Here is a 17,863-nt window from a genome sequence, read left to right as displayed (position 1 = left end):
CTGAGTGTCAGAAGCCAAGAGTGCCACCGCACCTGTGCTCTGGCCCACTCCAAACACCCACTCTCAGAGTACTCCGGAAGAGCTATGGAATTAGAAAAAGGGAAAGAAAAGATAAGGTCTCAGCTACACCTCTGATAAGGAGAGGGCTGAAACAAAGAAGACATTAAGCATTCCAACTTAAAAAAGAACAAAAAAGAACAGGAAACTGGAAATGTTTTGAGTAACAAGAGGAGAGCAATAATTAACTGAAAAAGAGCAGAGAAAGCACCCCCTCTCTCCAGATCCACTCCTAATTACCTCTGCAGATAAACGGAGATTTAGTGTGTATTATTTCCAGGTGCTGCTGCACTTTAAGATGTCATTGTCAATCTATCATACAGCCATTATTCAGAGAAGGACATCCAAGGTGTAGACAAATATAATAGTGACAAAGGGATGTAAAGCATGAAATGGAAAATAAATTATCTGAAATTCTATCTGACTGTCACTTACTTGTTATGTTTGCCTAAAAATTACGTAGCCTCTCACATGAGGTAGAAGAAAAATAGGAGGATATGTTAAAACATTTCAGAGCAACTTCATCTACTGATTTATTAGTATCAAAAGCTATTTACAGTGCTCTTGGGGCTCAGAATTCTCAGTCCAAAAGGCACTAGAGTTCTGTGTAATCTACAAAAAGATTTTTCTCAAAGTAGAATGACCTCCTCTTGGAATGCTAATTTCTTTTGTTTGCCTTGACATCCCTGCCCTCTTAGGAAGAGGGCATCTGAGTACTGTTAGGACACTTCTCTCGAAAACTGGGAGATTCCTTCAGGAAGTTCATTAACAAACATTGGAAAAAAGGCTTGTTGGAGCAGTCTTCAGAATCAAAACAAACATCATTTTGATCTAATTCATATTTAATGTAAGATCAGAAGCAATTAAAACTGATTCTTTCGACACTGGTTTCCTTGTTTTCCGAGAAATATCCAATCTTGTTTTTTTTTTTTTTTTTTAATCACCCATCTTATTTTCTAAAGAAAAGAAAATCTGAATTGCGGGCTGTGGCTGCAGTTAAATCGCTCTAACTAAACGTTTCCCTATTTCATTTGTTATTCTATGAAATAAAGAAAGCAAAGAGATGTCAAAGGGTCTTGGGGTTACAGAACGGAAGTCATTTACAGACTGCATCTGTCTGCTCCATCCGGTCCGTCAGCAAATAATGTCCGTATTCTTTCCCCACTGCTCCCAAATAAAACCACATTTGACAAAACAGTTCTGAAATTTACTAAGCACGAATGATACCTGGGTTTTAGCGTTCACTGCCTTCAACACTGGAAATACAAAGACCTCAAATCTTTTTATTGGGGAGTACAGGGTGTGAATAAATACAAACGCAAAACTTCTACTTCAACAGAAGGAAAAGGTAAGTGAAAAGCATCAGGGTGCAGCATACATTCTAGAGGATGCTCTGGGTATTTGTATTTACTTAATGTGTACTGACGTCACGTTCTCCACCAGGCGCGGTCCGTCACGAACATTCGCAAACATCTCCCTCGGTCCTCGCGATCACCTTTCTAACGACAGATGCTATTGTGACTGTCACCAACACCCATCTTAACAAGAAGGGAATGGAGGCAGAGAAGACAAAGTAGACAGCTCACAAGTGGCAGAGAGAGGACGTGGCTACGGCACCTGGACGGCAGCTCTGTGCTCCAAAGAGGCAAGGTGGAAGACGATGAGCGTAGCTTTCACAGCGTGAACGGTCACACGGTGCCTAGAGGAACGACACACAGCGCTCTCTCTAGAGACCAGAAAAACCAGGGAGAAGAGAATGAATGAAGAGTGTGCAAACCAGGTAACGGCTAGTAATCTAGGCAGGCTGTGTGATACTACCAAGCTCACAGGGCCGAGGTGTGAGTGCACAGCTCCCGGAGAAATTACCTGAGCTCTAAGACTCTCCACTGTCAAAGAGAGCTGATACTATCTAACATTTCAGGCCGTTACAAGGGCCAGAGATACTATCTGGAAAGCTCCTGGAAAATATCACCTAAGTGCCGGCTAGAGCCGGGGAGGGTGAGGAGAAGCAGAAGTGCCAACAGAACAGTATCGTATTAAAACTGCACTAAAAGTCTCTGAAAACAAACGTATGCTCCTCTCCCTTCAGTCTGGTTCTTTGCTCATTATGCTGCCCGACCTCACCTATTTTATTTTGCTAAAGGTCCAAGATCACTAATAAGGCTTTCCATTACAGAAAGCTGGATCCCTTCCATCAGAGTCACAAATTCAAGTGCCTCTAAGAATGAGGCTAATCAATGAGGGGAAGCATGGGGTGAACAGGGACGGGAGAGCTGAGGAACATACCCTCTCGCCTCTTCTCTTCCCACCGAGCAAATTCTCGTTGGGTCTTCTAATATCCTCCCAGGTCTTCCCTTGCCATCTAGATGCCCATGATTCCAAAACCACCATCTTTCACCGAAATCTGTCTAGATCCCTTTCCTAAACTGCCCACTGAAATATTTTAAACTCGGCATTTCACAATTGAAGCCCGTCCACCAACTCCTCGGAGCTGTGTCCCCCGCTCTGTGCACCTTGCTCTGTCAATGGCCCCAAGCCAGAAACCTCTTTCATCCTCTTCCTCCTTTGCAAAACAACCAAGAGCTATGTTCTGCCATCTTCTACCTCCTTGAAATCTCCCAGATCCGTCCACTTGACTCATTCCCACGAGCAGTTCCTGAGTTTAGATCTGCATCAGCTATGGCCAAAATTACTGCCAGGTCTCTCAACTTATCTCCATGTCTCCGAAGCAGGCATTTCAAATGCACCTCCCACCGTGCAGTCACGCGGTGCAAGTCTGGTCACGTCACTCTCCTCAGGAAGGCCCAACTAAGTCTTCTTACTGTCCCCGGGATACAATCCGAATTCCTCAATACGCAGCACAGCACAGCACAAGAATATGTCCTTCTATCAAAACACCTCTGTCAGTTTTCATTCTCCAACTTTATACACCTAACACATTGCCTATTAACCTAGTTTTCAGGAAATACATTTTAAAGCCAATTACGATATTCAAAATATTACAATTGCACGATAAAATGCATTTATCTGAAAATGTTAAAGTCCATTTTAATCCTCACTGTACCTGAAAAGCTACTTGTCTGTTAACACAGCATGCATACTCAGAGGCTTTTACTTTCTGAACTGCAATTATCTACAGCACAAATCAGAACCATTTTATTAGAAATATGAGAAGGCATATATCGTAGAGGGAAAAGAATGGTACTTGGTCTGAGTCTCAGCCATTACTGATGTACCTGGGGCAACTTATTTAACGCCCCATGACTTGATTATTCAACTGAAAAATACACATGACATCTAGCTCTAAGGGACATTTTAATGATTAAATAAGATATGGCATGTGTCTGGCACATGGATGGTCTTCATGAGCGTGAACGCTGTGTCCACAATTCCCTGAGGATTGCAGTAAAAGGAGTCTTGCATTAACTCCATGGATAAGACATCATGCGAGGGATGCAAAACTTTCCAACAATAAAAACATCCAGCATCTTTGAAATACTGAGAGAAGAGTGAACTCTGACAGGCTCAAGAAATAAACGTACACTCAGAAATTCATGTAACAGATTTTCGCCCAAACATTCCCGCACAAGTGCAAGGACATCCCCGCCTCTACAACTAGACGAACACTCAAGACTGCCCTCAATCTCAAGACAAAAAGCTCTGCAAAGATCCACACCTATGCTCCTCCTGCAAATTATTTCCTTATTGATAGAAGTTTTGTAATTTACTGGAAAACCGTAACAAACTAATCCAGCTCACTTGTTGCTCAAGAGAGTTGCACAAAGAACCTTTCTTCAGCAAACTCGCAGTAAACTACATACATCACTTCTAGTGCTAATTAAAGGGGACCACGTTTCCCTGAAGTCTGTCTCAGACTCTCAGGCTAACACAGGAGCAATGCTACTGGGAACCAAATGCATATCAAATTATTTTAAAAGGCATTCTAGAAAACTGGGTTTTAACCTACCCCTGACCTAGAACATGGAGTCCAGGTTTCCTTTCGATGCCATGACAAGGTGAAGTATCACTCCGCTTGACTGAGATGGAACTTGTACCAAAACAACTCGGGTAAAAAAAAAGGTCAACTAGGAACAGGAAAGGCATGAATGGGTGTGAACGAGAAAAAGCACAACAATTCTGATAGGAAATTTAACCTACATTTACGTGGCAGTGCGCTTGGATTTTGCACAGCTCCTATGACTTAGGGGGAAAACATTTCTAAAACAAGAGGATTACATTTTACCCATAATCCAAAATGAATAATCACCAGTGACCACCGTGCTTTCCGCAAATGTTCAGAGGGCAGATATGGAAACACCAATTAGGAAATGAGAACGTCACCTATGCATGAATTTGCCTACCAACGGGACCGATCTCTCCAGAACTGACTAGGCTCTCTGCTTGACTAGACTCTGCTTTACAACACTTATCCCCCTGGTCTGCACAGCCATGGCTGTGGAAACAGTACTTTCACTGTGCTACTCGATGCTTTATCATCTTGGCCATCCACAACCATTCTCAAAAAAGAACCTATGTAAATTCAGATAGAAACACAATTATTGTTTTCCAAAAGTCTTTATTACAGGTAGCACATTTGTTTTAGACAAATGAGATATATCAGTGAGTGAAACTGTATTTTTGAGTGTATGTGAAGTCATAGAGACATGCCCCTCCGGAAAGCAAGGACCTTCCTTGCTCGACAGTAATGTAACTCAGAAGATAATTCTGCTAAAATCACTGTGGACATGTACAGTTATTGTATTACCTCTGCTTTTACATAACACCGTATTTGATATTTTTAATTAATGTGCTGTTAAGGCTTAAGCCGGAACCAAAGCTTAATGAAACACTGTTTCCGTGGGAAAATGGTAACCACTTTCTGGAGAGCGCTCCCCTGCACATTTTCAATGAGGCACCACGACGAAGACAAAAGCGACGGCAGGCGACACTGTCCAAAGGTCGATTTATTATAGCAGGCTTAGTGAAAATGTAATGTTGTAAAAATACAAATTAAAATGCAAAAAACACCATCACTATAAAAAATACTTACGGAGGACTCCTGCTAAATTTTGAAAATAAGTCCAGAAGAGAGATCTTGGGGAGCACAAAGCCACTCCTCTGGTAGTGTCTAACTGGTGGGACTGGATGTTCCCACTTTCTGCAGACACAGCTGCCTCCCCTCCCCCTTCCTCCATGCAGACAGAACCTCAGCTGCATTTCTACATATCAGACCAAGTGTTCACGACAAGCCTAGAGACCTCCTCAGCCCTACAGAGTGAGCCTGACTAAGCCAAGAGTGACAGCTTTGTCTTCTCCCTTGAAATGACCATCCCAGGAACCCGCGTGTACAGAAATTCTGGCGAATGACACCTGAGGGGAGCTCTGCTGGATGGTAGGGGTGAGGAAGACCTCTGCGAAAACATCCGGTTGCTAAAAAGAGATTCCTGAGGCTGGTAACAGCATGGAGCAGGGCAAACCCTGTGGCCAATTAACTGGCAACAACTGCGAGAGCTGAACTACGCCTTTCCTACACAGGCTACCCTTCTAAGTGTATGGTCGCCAAACAGAATCCTCACAGAAGCTCTAGTCTAACAGACCAGACCTGAATGTAATCCGAATGCCGGTCAACAGTGGAAAAAATACACCGTCGAAAACTCACGCAGTGATATGCTACTACACAAGAAAGTAAACAAAGGAAACATACACGCTACAGTGTAGCAGACTCCAGCCTAGAATTTTAAAAAACGAAGACACAGGATAACAACTACTATGTGATTCGATTTATACAAAGCCCCTAAATGGGCAAAACTTACCTATGATGTTGGAAGTCAAGATCACGGTTAACTAACCTTGGAGGAACCGTGACGGGAGCTTCTGGAATACCGGTCGTGCTCTGTTTGTTAATCTGCATGCTGGTTTTTCATAGGTATATTTACCTTCTGAAAATGCAGTGAACTGTCTATTTGTGGTTTGGGCACCTTTCTGTACGTACGTTACTTACCTATAAGATGTTTTATTGTGAAAAACAGAGATGGCACCAAAAGCAGAACCAGTAAGAGAAAAATTTGATATATCAGATTTCATCCAAATCAAAAAGTTTTGGACATCAAGCAACACCATCAGCAAAACGAAAACACAATGCATATGGATAGCCAACAGACCCACGAAAAGACGCTCCATATATCATTCGGGAAATACAAACCAAAACCACAAGGAGAAACTCCTTCAAACCCACTAGAATGGCTCTCATCAAAAAGAAAGACAACAGCCAGTGTTGTCCAGGATGTGGAAAAATTGAAGCCCTCACACAGTGCTGACAGGATTGGGAAAATGATGCAGTCCCTTTGGAAAACAAATTAGCAATTCCTAAAATGTTAAACACAGAGCTACCATATTGCCCAGTAATTCCACGCCTAGGAAATTAGGTGTGGACTGCCATATTACCCCGAATTCCACACCCAAGAGAAGTGAAAAACTTATGTCCACACAAAACCTTGTATGCAAATGTTCATAGCTGCATTACTCACAACAGCCAAAAAGTGGAAACAAACTGAGTGTCCGTCAACTGACAGATAAACAAAAGGAGGTATATCCACACAATGGAACGCTTTCTGGCAATCAAAGTCATCAAATACTGATACAGGTTACAACATGGATAAAGAAACCTTGAAAACAGCATCGTCTGGTTACTACGAAATGTCTAGAATAGGAAAGTCTACAGGGCCAGAAAGCAGATTCCTAGTTGCCTCGGGATAGGGGTAGGGGATGAAGAGTAACTTTTTCTTTATGGGGTGATGAAACTGTTCTAAAACTAGACCATGGTAATGGCTGCACAACACTGTAAATATACTGAAGCCACTGACCTGTACGGTTTAAATGGGTGAATTTCATGTTAAGTTTTGCGTCAATAAAACATTTTTTTAATGCAAGAAAACAGGGGTGCCTGGGTGGCTCAGTCGGGTAAGCTTCCGACTTTGGCTCAGGTCATGGTCTCACAGTTCGGTTCACGAGTTCAAGCCCCACATTGGGGCTCTGTGCTGACCACTCAGAGCCTGGGACCTGCTTTGGATTCTGTGCCTCCCTCTCTCTGCTCCTCCGCCACTTGTAATCTGTCTCTCAGTCTCTCAAAAATAAATACATGTTACCAAAAATTAATGTAAGAAAATGGAGTCCTCTTACAACCTTTCATCATTAGTCTGTGAGGATGTGCCACTAAGATGTGATATGGCCATCCTGCAACCCTGAATGAACATTTCCAGGAAAGGGCCAAAGTCCTGAAATGACTTAGCAGGAAAACAAAGCAGCTGGCCCTTCAAAACACGGTTTAGCAGCTGAATTAACCAACCCAGGAGCTGCCCTTTAGAACTTTTCACAACGTGGAAGGAAAAATGTCCGACGTTTTCTGAGTTGCAAGGTGCTCCTCTAAAAGGGATATAGGATGCTGAACAAAAGCACTCCCTTGGTTTCTGACATCAAATCTTTTAGATGTACACACAGCCAAATAACTTAATACATAAAAGAAAAATTTCATTTCAAGTCAAATTTGGGGTTCTGGTAGAAAAAATGTAGCATTTCTTGAAAAGTAAAATTATTTCTAAGAACAGACAAAAGTATATTAAGCTTTGTGCTCTGATCTAGGGCTTTTCAGAAAATATTCTAAGACGCATTTTCTATATCATCATTTTTAATACCCTGAAATATAAAGACATGAGGCACGGAAACCAGTTATCAGCAAGCAGAAAATGTATCATCAGCTAAAGCAATTTTAGGAGTGTAAATCTAGTCCTAAATCTTATACTCACATTAATATTTCTTAATAATAAGCAGTGGATTTTATTATTAGTTTATTGTTGAAGTAAGTAGCTTAGTAAGTTTCAAGGATAGATTAATTATTGGTGTGGATAAAGAGAACATATGCTACCACAATCGCTACAATCATAGTATGTAAACGGGTGGCCATTACCTAGGATTAAGAATATAATTTCCCCTTGGTAAAATACTGCATGATTAAGCTTACTCAGGAACATTACATATTCCTATGATACCAATAAGCAGTAGTGACAGGATACCAAATGAAAGTTGTAACTGTTTTCTCATGACATTGCATGAAGAAAAGATACAGTGTGCTCTTTTATATGAACTCATTTAGCTGGAGTCTAATTCAAATAGATACATAAGTAAACAGTATCAGCTGCTCTAGTAAATGCTGAACGGTGGCCTCCCTTCTGAGTTGGCGATCTGCATTTCTAGCCTCTTCCTGGGCATTTCCACTTGGATGAAAGGCAGCTGTCCAACTCAAAACATATCAAAGTATACACCAGGATTTTCCACCAAAACCATCCCCCTTTCTGGCATTCCTCTAAGAGGCCCACCATTTTTCCAGCTATGGAGGCTCAAATCTTAGAGGAATCACGGACTGCTCCTTTCACCTGATCTCCAAACAAGCTAGCAAAACTCTTGGTAAGCTCTGAATGCTCTCTCCCCACATCATTTCTCACACTCCCTTCTTTTTTTGTCAAAGCCGACGACATCCTAGGTGACGTCATGACTTCCCCAAAGCATCACATGACTGATCTATGAAAATGATTACATTTCACTAGAAGTACCGTTTTGAGAAGGAAAGTGATTTCTGCGTATTTTGTCACCGGTGTGTTGTCCCTAGTACCTCAGACTGCCTGCAACTCATATAGTAGGTGCTCAACAAATATTTGGTGAATGCATGAAAAAATGTGTAACTGTGAAATGCAGAACAGTGATCCCCACCGCCCTTAGTGAAATGCCATATATACATCACCTTTCTGACCAAAGAAAAGGATACCAATATCAACCTGACATTTAAGGGTTTCCATTCTTTGTTCCACCCTGCCATTCAAGATTTATCTCCAGCTAGTTAATTTCTAGATCCCCTAAACTCCAGCTACAATACATTACTATAAAATAGCCATATGTACGGTACACATATACAGAATTTATGTTTAAATAACCATATATATGTATTATTAAATTACCGTGAAATGCAATGGAGAAAACCAAGTAGGTTAAAGAAAGCTGAAGTCGGCCTCTCTGCTTATGTGACATCTGAATAGAGACCCAAAGATGCTGAAGGAGCAAGTTAATGGCTACTGGTGGAAGAATATTCCAGACAGGGGAATTGCAAGGACAAAATCCCCCAAGTGGGAGAAGGTCCCAGCTGTCCTATTTACGTCCTCAGAACCTGGGTACGATGCCTAGAACTTTACCGTCTATCCTTTCACTCACTTATTTATATTTATTTAGAGCCCTCTCTATGCCAGGAACTGAGAGTCCATCAGAAATCAAACTTCCCAATGTGAAAGTTCCTCCAATTCATCTTTGAGTTCAACTGTGTAACAATCTCAACCAATCTCAAATTCAGCATGACTTCAGTTGGCCTTGACATCTTTGCTTCAATTCCCTTTCCCTCCTGGCATCCCCATGCCATTTCACAATACACAGTGCTCCCCAGCCTCCCGCTCAAAGTCTCCATACTTTTCTTTTTTTTAGTGTTTATTTTGAGAGAGAGAGAGAGAGAGAGAGAGAGAGAGAGAGAGAGAAGGCACACACCGGGGAGGGGCAGAAAGAGAGAGAAGGAGAACAGGAATCCCAAGCAGGCTTCATGCTGTCAGCACAGAGCCCCACACAAGCCTTGAACCCATAAACAGCGAGATCATGACCTGAGCTTAACCGACTGAGCCACCCAGGTGCCTGTCCATTCCTTTCTTGACAAGTGTGACATGAGGTACATGCTTACTATTATCCACCCCCAAATTATAGTATTTGGTCAGTCCAATTTTATGTCTACTATCTTCCCCAATGCCCCCCGCTCCCCCCCCCCCACCGAAAAAGGCTGGGAAAGAGAGGCAAAACAATCGGCCATTATCTCAAATCTTTGTCCCCACAGGATTCAATATTTATTCAGTAAGGGATGCAACCGAGATGTTTCTGATATTAGACTCAAATAACAAAGGATAATTCTTCCTATAAAGATGGTTCAAACTTGACTGGAACCTAGTTCTCCAGAGCCTTTTGGCTCAGCAGAGCAGTAACCCCCGTAACACAAGTCCTAATAACCTAAAACAAAATGCTGTGTTGTCTGCACAAATATGGTTTTCATGACAAATTCACAATAAAATCTCTAATAAAATTTAGATATATAGAAATATAAATATCCGTGTAATTTGATGCATCTTCACTTATGGTGTTCCTCGTCAATATCCTATTTCTGCCACATTCTTTAGTTTTTAAAATCCAGCGAGTTCTAAGGGCCATCAGGTGCACTGACAGCGCACGGACATCCATGTTAAAAAATAACCTGGCCAGAGGAAAGGAGGAGAGACTCCAGGAACAGCCACTGCCAAGAGCAAGCCTAGCGATTCCAAGGAGCACAGATATCAAGAGAAACGTCTCTTCCAAAACACCACCAAAAAGGAGAGGCTCTCCTGGATGCTGCCTAGGAAACCCGGGCAGAAATACATGTGACCCTGTGAGGATCAATACAGCCAGACCATCAAGCTAAAAGGAGGGGACGAAAATCCCAAAGCTGAAAATTCTTTCCCTGCGAAAACAAATCAACTCCAACTAACAGGAAACACAAACTAAACTCTGGTAATCCTCAGTTTTAACTCACTTTTCTGGTGTGTGGAGAAAGATCAGCCCTGCTTTCATTAAGACTCCCATTGTGTGAGGCTTAGTAGGACTTCAAGTGCTTTTCTCTCTTCACCTTCTCTACAGCTGAGAGCATCTTTACAACCTTTCAAGGAACTGCTACCCCAACTCCTGTTGTTTTTTTTTACCTAATTTGCGAGTATTCTGGGATTAAAAACAATATGGATTGAAATGAGTCAAGTGACACCTGTATTAATTCAGATGTATCAGCCTCTGTCCACCATGGTACCTCGCTTTCTGACTCCCTGATTTTCCGATTCGTTGTCCCATGACTATTTCAGCTACAGAAGGTCCACTTCTCAGCATCACACTGGCCTTTTCTGATCACTCGCCAAGCCCCAGTGCACCTGTCCTTTACGACATTCCTGCATCTGCCTCTCCTTTTCTCGTATCGTTTTTATCCTGCAAACTCCTACCCAATCGTCAGGGCCCAGCTCCAATAACTGTTCTTTTCCACAGCCCTCCCTGAGTCCAGCAGAAAGCCACTATTCCGTGGTGTCGGTTCCCTTTTAGAGGTCATCATTTTTCATAGGCCTGTCACTCTGCTGGGAACATGAACCTCTTCTAGACCTGGATTATTTTTCATTTATTGTTAAAGGTCGGCACCACACCCAGCAGCAAACACACAGCAGCTGCTCCCTAAATGCGTTTCGAATCACTTTTCATTTAACCTTTCTGCTGTTATCTCTTCACGTGTTTTTATCTTAATCCAACCTCTTCCCACCAGACTACAGAATCCCCGCACACAAGTATTGTCGTCTTACATGCTGTGTATCTCACAGGGTTTGGTACTTGACAGGTGTTTGTGAACCGAATGGGAGGTACCAGTCCGCCATCCTGCCTTCCTACGAGACTCAAAACCCAGTAGTACCTTTCTTCTCACTTGCCCATGGGGAAAACAGTGCCTCAGAGAGAAAGCCTCAAAGGAGGCAACCCACTGGAGCTCAGCTGAGGAAACAGTAACAGACATTACTAATGGCACAGCCTTTATTTCACCAGACCCAAGTCCTTGACCGACACAGGCAAGCTCGAGGTTGGCCAGAAAACAGCAAGATTGGGAGCAGAGTTAAAGCACGTCATGGCCGATAAGCCAATTAGAAACAATGCCCACTGATAAAAATCTGTGATTATTTGTTCTCCATGACAAGGTGGATAAGTGACATTTGTTCTTAAAAATTACTGCAGAATAGTTCCAGCGCCGTGCAACCCAAATTCGGAATAGGATTAATGACTTAAGCCTTGGACTTAGGTCGCAACTTGGGGGAAGTAAAACAGCTCTTTTTATAAGTATATTTATATCTTTGGTTTAAACAACTGGCCCAAGCTGAGATGCTACATTGGGCAGAAACCCCCCCACGTAGGTTAGAAAGAAAAAAAATAAATCCTGCACATTCATCAAAATCCTCACTGACTCCATCTCCCAGCTCCTTCTAGAAAGGAGGAGACTGTGCGAGTATCTTAGGTATAAAGGAGCAGCTACCAAAAAGGGAGTTGGTCCCAGATGATTAAAATGAACAAACCACAAGAAAAGGAAACCGCACTCTCGCCGCTGATTCCCAAACGGAGTTGGGTCTCTTGCTCCAGTGCCATCAAATGCTGAAGGATAAGTGGGAGAATTTTTAAGAGTCTGTCTTAGGGGCGCCTGGGTGGCTCAGTCGGTTAAGCGGCCGACTTTGGCTCAGGTCATGATCTCACAGCCTGTGAGTTCGAGCCCCGCGTCGGGCTCTGTGCTGACAGCTCAGAGCCTGCAGCCTGTTTCGGATTCTGTGTCTCCCTCTGTCTGTCCCTCCCCCGTTCATGCTCTGTCTCTGTCTCAAAAATAAATAAATAAACGTTAAAAAAAAAAATTAAAAAAAAAAAAAGAGTCTGTCTTATCAACAGGAAATGCCTCTTCCCTGTTGCCCATTCCTAGAAGGAGGGATTTTGCCTCAACAAGGCTGGCCTTCCTATCCGCTCTTTCAACTAACCCCTTCCTCTTTTTTCTTTTCCTCTTTTGAAATGAGAGCTACCCTTAGAGAGCAGGCTAATGCACCCTGCCACCCGCCCCTTGCCTGTAACTAGGTGGGCAGAGCCTTTTCCTTCTACGCTACGTCTCCAGTATAGTTCTGTTCACAACAGAGGTAATGTTTTGGTCTCCATTTGATGACTCTAATAATGCCCTATTTCTTACTTGTTCAAAACCCAGGATAGAGAAAGGGATCCCTTTGTAGATCTCCTCAGAGAACTCATCAATTTAGAGAACTCATCAGGAACGTTCACGAGAAATACATTAACTCTGAAGCCAAATAAATTGGTTCCACTGAATACGCTCTATCAACCAGAGCTCTAAGTGACTCGTTAACTGGGTTTAGAGAACATGCTTGCCTCAGGGCCCCAAGTGAACACATTAATTGATGAAAAAAGGTCCATCTTTCATCTGTCGGGTCCTACAAGCATAAATGTCTTCCTTCTATACTTAATGTGTATATTTAACAGTTTAAAATCTGGATTTCTTTTTTTCTACTCAAGGCTTCTAAAAAACAAAAAACAAAAAACCCGAGACAACTATACTATCATAAATTACATTTACATACACTGCAGCTAATTACGCCCTTAAAATGCTTTTACAAAGTACTTTAAGCGAACACCAGATTGTGTTTAAACCACCATATGAGATACTCAGTGCGTGGTGCCTCCAATATGACACCATTAATTTTTACAGCCTCTCCCTGAGTTCCATAAGGGTTAAGTACAACTGTATTATCTTTATGTCCCAGCAAAGGAATTGAACTTGAATGGCTACAAAGAAGTCCTATAGCAAATACCATGGTGAGCTGGAATCCGAGTGGGGCTTTCTCTGATGGAGAGTACCGATCACCAGAGCAGGCTTCCTTCTGGGAAACCACGGCACCAAAAGTTCCAATTTCCCACAGGGTCCATGGCCCAACATTCTAGGATTCCATAGTGAGTTCCTGTTGTGCGTAACACGAAGAAGCTAAAAGGAGACATGTTTTCAAGCACAGCAAAGCTGTGGCCAGGGCACAAGCACGATTATCTTACCAATACCACTGTGCCACTTTAAGCTGTCATTCTTAAATACCAAAAACAAACAAACAAGCAAAAAACCCCACACCTTATGTAGTTTCTATACTAATTAAGATCTTCTGGAATTAAAAATCTTTCAATAGTCTCCCATTCGATTAGAAGTTTTATCATGCCAATACTCACCTGACACAGGAAATATTTGATTTTCACTACAAAATAGACTGGTGATATAAATTCTACTGCACGTGCATGCACCATAATCATAAAAACATGTCTCAGGGAACATATTGACTAGACTTGTAGAGGACAATATATTCAAGTAAAGGCTGGAACAGGGGTTTCAAAGAAAACAAAAGACTTTTTTTCTCCATTCATATTCCATGTAATAACAACAAAAAAAAAGCCTTTAGTTTTCCCCTTAGGAACTTTTCACTAGATTTTTTAAAATAATTTTTTAAAGTTTATTTACTTATTTTGAGATAGAGAAAAAAAAGAGAGAGTGGGTGAGGAGCAGAGAGAGGGGTGGGGAGAGAGAATCCCAGGCAGGCTCTGTGCCGTCAGCAGACAGAGCCCTGTCTAGGGCTCAAACTCACAAACCATGAGGTTACTACCCAAGCCGAATTCAAGAGTCCAACGCTTAACCAAATGAACCACCCAGGTGTCCCTTAACTAGATTTTTACCATCACAATCACAATTGCCCCTTGATGTCCTCCCATCTCTTCCTCATGGTAGGAATAATTAATAATAATAATAATAATAATAATAATAACAATAATAATGGAATAATGACACCTTCCTAATATACTAAAAGGTTTACTCCTTGCCAACTTTGGAGCTACTTTTGAACCCTCTTCGTAGACAGGAACATCTGAAGAGGTTTACTACCCTCCCCAAGGTCACAGAGCTTGGATCTGAATCTTGGATTTTCTGATGTACCGGCCTAAACTCTCACCAACCCCAGCACACTGACCCCTCTCCACCCCATCCCACCGGTAATCTATAGGTAGGTAATGGGGCAGCAGCACTGGCCCGGGGGCTCCAGCAGCTTTTCAGAATCTAGACCTTTCCTAACTTGCCCCCCCCACCATCAAAACTTTCCTATCCTGTGTCTTGCTGATTCTAATTTTGTTAGGTTATCGCAGTTAAATTAACCCTGTGGCAGAGTTACACCTGACACAGTGCCTTTCACATACTAGTCAATAAATGTTTTGTTTGGTTGACAATCATTTACCTTTCAAATAATATATTTGCTTTCTAGTAAGTATCTTCAAAACCTTCCTGTAATTAGCTTCTAATAGCCTGAGTTTGCATACTGCTTAGACAGGGTAGAGGGGATAAGGCCCTTTAACACTGATTTGAAAGCTCATCAATTTAGGGGGAAAGGGGGGAGGAGATAAATTGCATACAAATGCATTTGCACTCCCCCCAGTGCAATAAACTCCACTGGCTGTCTTTGACACTCATCGTTGTATCCCTATCACTTAGCCCAGAGCCTGAGCAGTAGATTCCCAAGAAACACTTGATTGGATGCATGGATGCATGGATGCATGGATGGATGGAAAAACAACAGATGAATAAACTGATGAATAGATGGAAAGGAGTTAAAGGTGGCTGCTTGGTTATGGACTATATATTTAAATCAGAGTCTATTTCTTACCTGAAGACGCATTAAGAGATCTATTTTACTGTAGAATCTATACCTGTTAGAACCCAATTTAAAATATTTTCTTCTTGCAAGTCTATAAATTATTTATACCTATTACACCTGTAAATTAATTATACACCATATACATTTACAGAAACAATTTTCCATTTTGCACAAATTTGCCTTACTTGTAAAAATATACACATAAATGATTCTTCCAAATTTAGTTTGCCGAAAACATTTTATACATCTTCAAACAACAATAAAGAATAATCTACTAAGAGAAACAGTTGCAAATATAAAATGAAAGGTAGCTTCAAAGACGACTCAAAGGTCAAACTGGCCTCGTGCACTTCTATTTCTAAGTGGGAATGGAAGATTGCCACATCATGTGGTACAGCGAAAAGAACATTTCTGTTTGCTCAACACTGTAATTTATTTTCTATTCAGTAAACTGTGAAGTTTCTACTCTAAATACATTTTCATAAATGAGAAAATAAACACGCTAAATCAAAGCAGGAACTGTGATTTTTATGTAGTAAAAATGCAAGTGTTCACCAGAATTCAGGAAACATAAAATTTGTTTTTATTTATCTTTTTTTTTTTACCCAGATATGAGAGGGAGTTTCCGCAATTATGACCACAGAGAGGCCACAGCACAAGGTTCTAATTCCTTCATCTGTTTTTCCGTGAGGCTCAATCTGCTAGCCCTGTGGAATATTCCAGGATGCCAAATTATAATCATAACAATCATATGCACAATTTGTTCCTTTTTTCTGATCAAAATAATACAATTTCCCAAAGAAGCTGAACATTCAAACTTTGAGTCATTGCCTTTAGTATCAGTCTTACCTCCTCTTTCCCTTTTTTCTTCTAAAGCAACCTCAATCCAAAGTATTAACTACCATTACAAATACAATCTCAAACTGGAGTTGATTTTTCTAGGAATAATGGTCTTTGGAAAGTGGGCGGCTGGGGGGGGGGGGGGAAGCACTCCTTGGAGAAGTCAGATAATAGGTCTTGTGACCCCTGCCATTGCCTGAGCTAGTCCCCTTCTTCTCCAGACCTCGGTGAGCACCCCAGCAAAGCGGAGGGACTACCTCATCCATTACATCCACGCCGGTTCTCGGGGGCAGCAAGGGTCCCAACCTTCATGACCCCACACTGCTATACCTTCACAAAGCCACTCTGAATTTTGTCTTCACAGCCAGTAAGGCCAGGGGACCATGCCACAGCTTCAGCACAGTCCTATGCAAGGCGACAACACTCCCATCTCTGAATGGGGGTGCATGCACACATACAAGACCCTCTCAGGCATGTTGGGGGAGGGGGGAGGCAGGGAGACAAAGATTGTTGTGTTGTCTTGTCGATCTAACCCATTAGAGAAAAGATCAGCAGCAGAGGATGACTCTTTTTTAAGTGGAATATTTAATTAACTAAAATACCCCCTCTTCCACCCGGGCCATACATTATGGCTTCCACCAAGTTGCCCTGTGACCCTTAATCTTTAGGAGCTTCAGATTTCTCCTATGTTAAACAGGAGTTTGTGCTGGGTGATCTCTGAAGTTCCTTTTAAAAATAAATTATTTAACTATATATCTTATAGATCTAATCTCATCATATTTTTCTCACTGAAGTCAAGGGAAGTCTCTATTTCGGAAGCGAGTCACAAACACGAAGCTCTATTTGAGACATCCGTGGGAATAAAGTAACTTGAACAGATCCCCCCACCTTTCGCTGTTGACCATGAAAACTCTTCCTGGTGCTCCCCAGAGCCCGGAAAACTGACAAAGGCCTTTCAGTCAGGCAAATATACGAACATGCAAATAGCTTAGGAAAAGCAAAAGGCCTGATCATTTTTACTAAAAGAAAACTTAAATGGTAGACACTAGAATTTGCCTGAAAAGAAAAGAAAAGTACAGGATACACAGAAGACCCGGGACTTGGAGAGTGGAGAGTGGAATAGTCAGAACTGGTATGGTATCAGGAGACACACTGTTCAAAATGTTCTGTTGGCCTGAGGTGCCTGGATGGCTCAGTTGGTTAAGCATCCAACTTCAGCTCAGGTCATGATCTCACAGTTCGTGAGTTCGAGCCCCGCGGTGGCCTGTGTGCTGCCAGCTCAGAGCCTGGAGCCCGCTTCCGATTCTGTGTCTCCCTCTCTCTCTGCCCCTCCCCCGCTCACACTCGGTCTCTCTCAAAAATAAAAAATTAAAAAAACATTAAAAAAATGTTTTAACAAATGTTCTGTTGGCCTATTTCACAACCAAGGCCTAGACTCTTCACAACTAAAGAGTCCTGCTCTGCACAAACTTTTTTTTTTTTTTTTTTTTAATATTTACCTAATGCACCCAACTTCCCATAAATAGCTGGTATGTGGCTCAATTACCGCTGAGTCCTTTCGGAGAATACAGAGCAATAGCTTCTCTTTAAATATACAAGATAAAAATAAG

General features: G+C 41.9%; 1 protein-coding gene across 1 annotated transcript in view; it reads right to left on the bottom strand.

The window, feature by feature from the left end:
* The window catches only part of CA8 (carbonic anhydrase 8), a 90,807-nt gene that overhangs the window by 55,399 nt on the left and 17,545 nt on the right, over nt 1–17,863 (bottom strand). The window lies entirely within an intron of this gene.

Source organism: Herpailurus yagouaroundi, unplaced genomic scaffold (assembly GCF_014898765.1).
Source record: "Herpailurus yagouaroundi ecotype Mexico unplaced genomic scaffold, PumYag 165, whole genome shotgun sequence".
In the NCBI taxonomy this organism is placed as follows: Eukaryota; Metazoa; Chordata; class Mammalia; order Carnivora; family Felidae; genus Herpailurus; species Herpailurus yagouaroundi.
The sequence above is the reverse complement of the archived record's forward strand: the minus strand, read 5'-3'. Positions and strand labels throughout refer to the sequence as shown.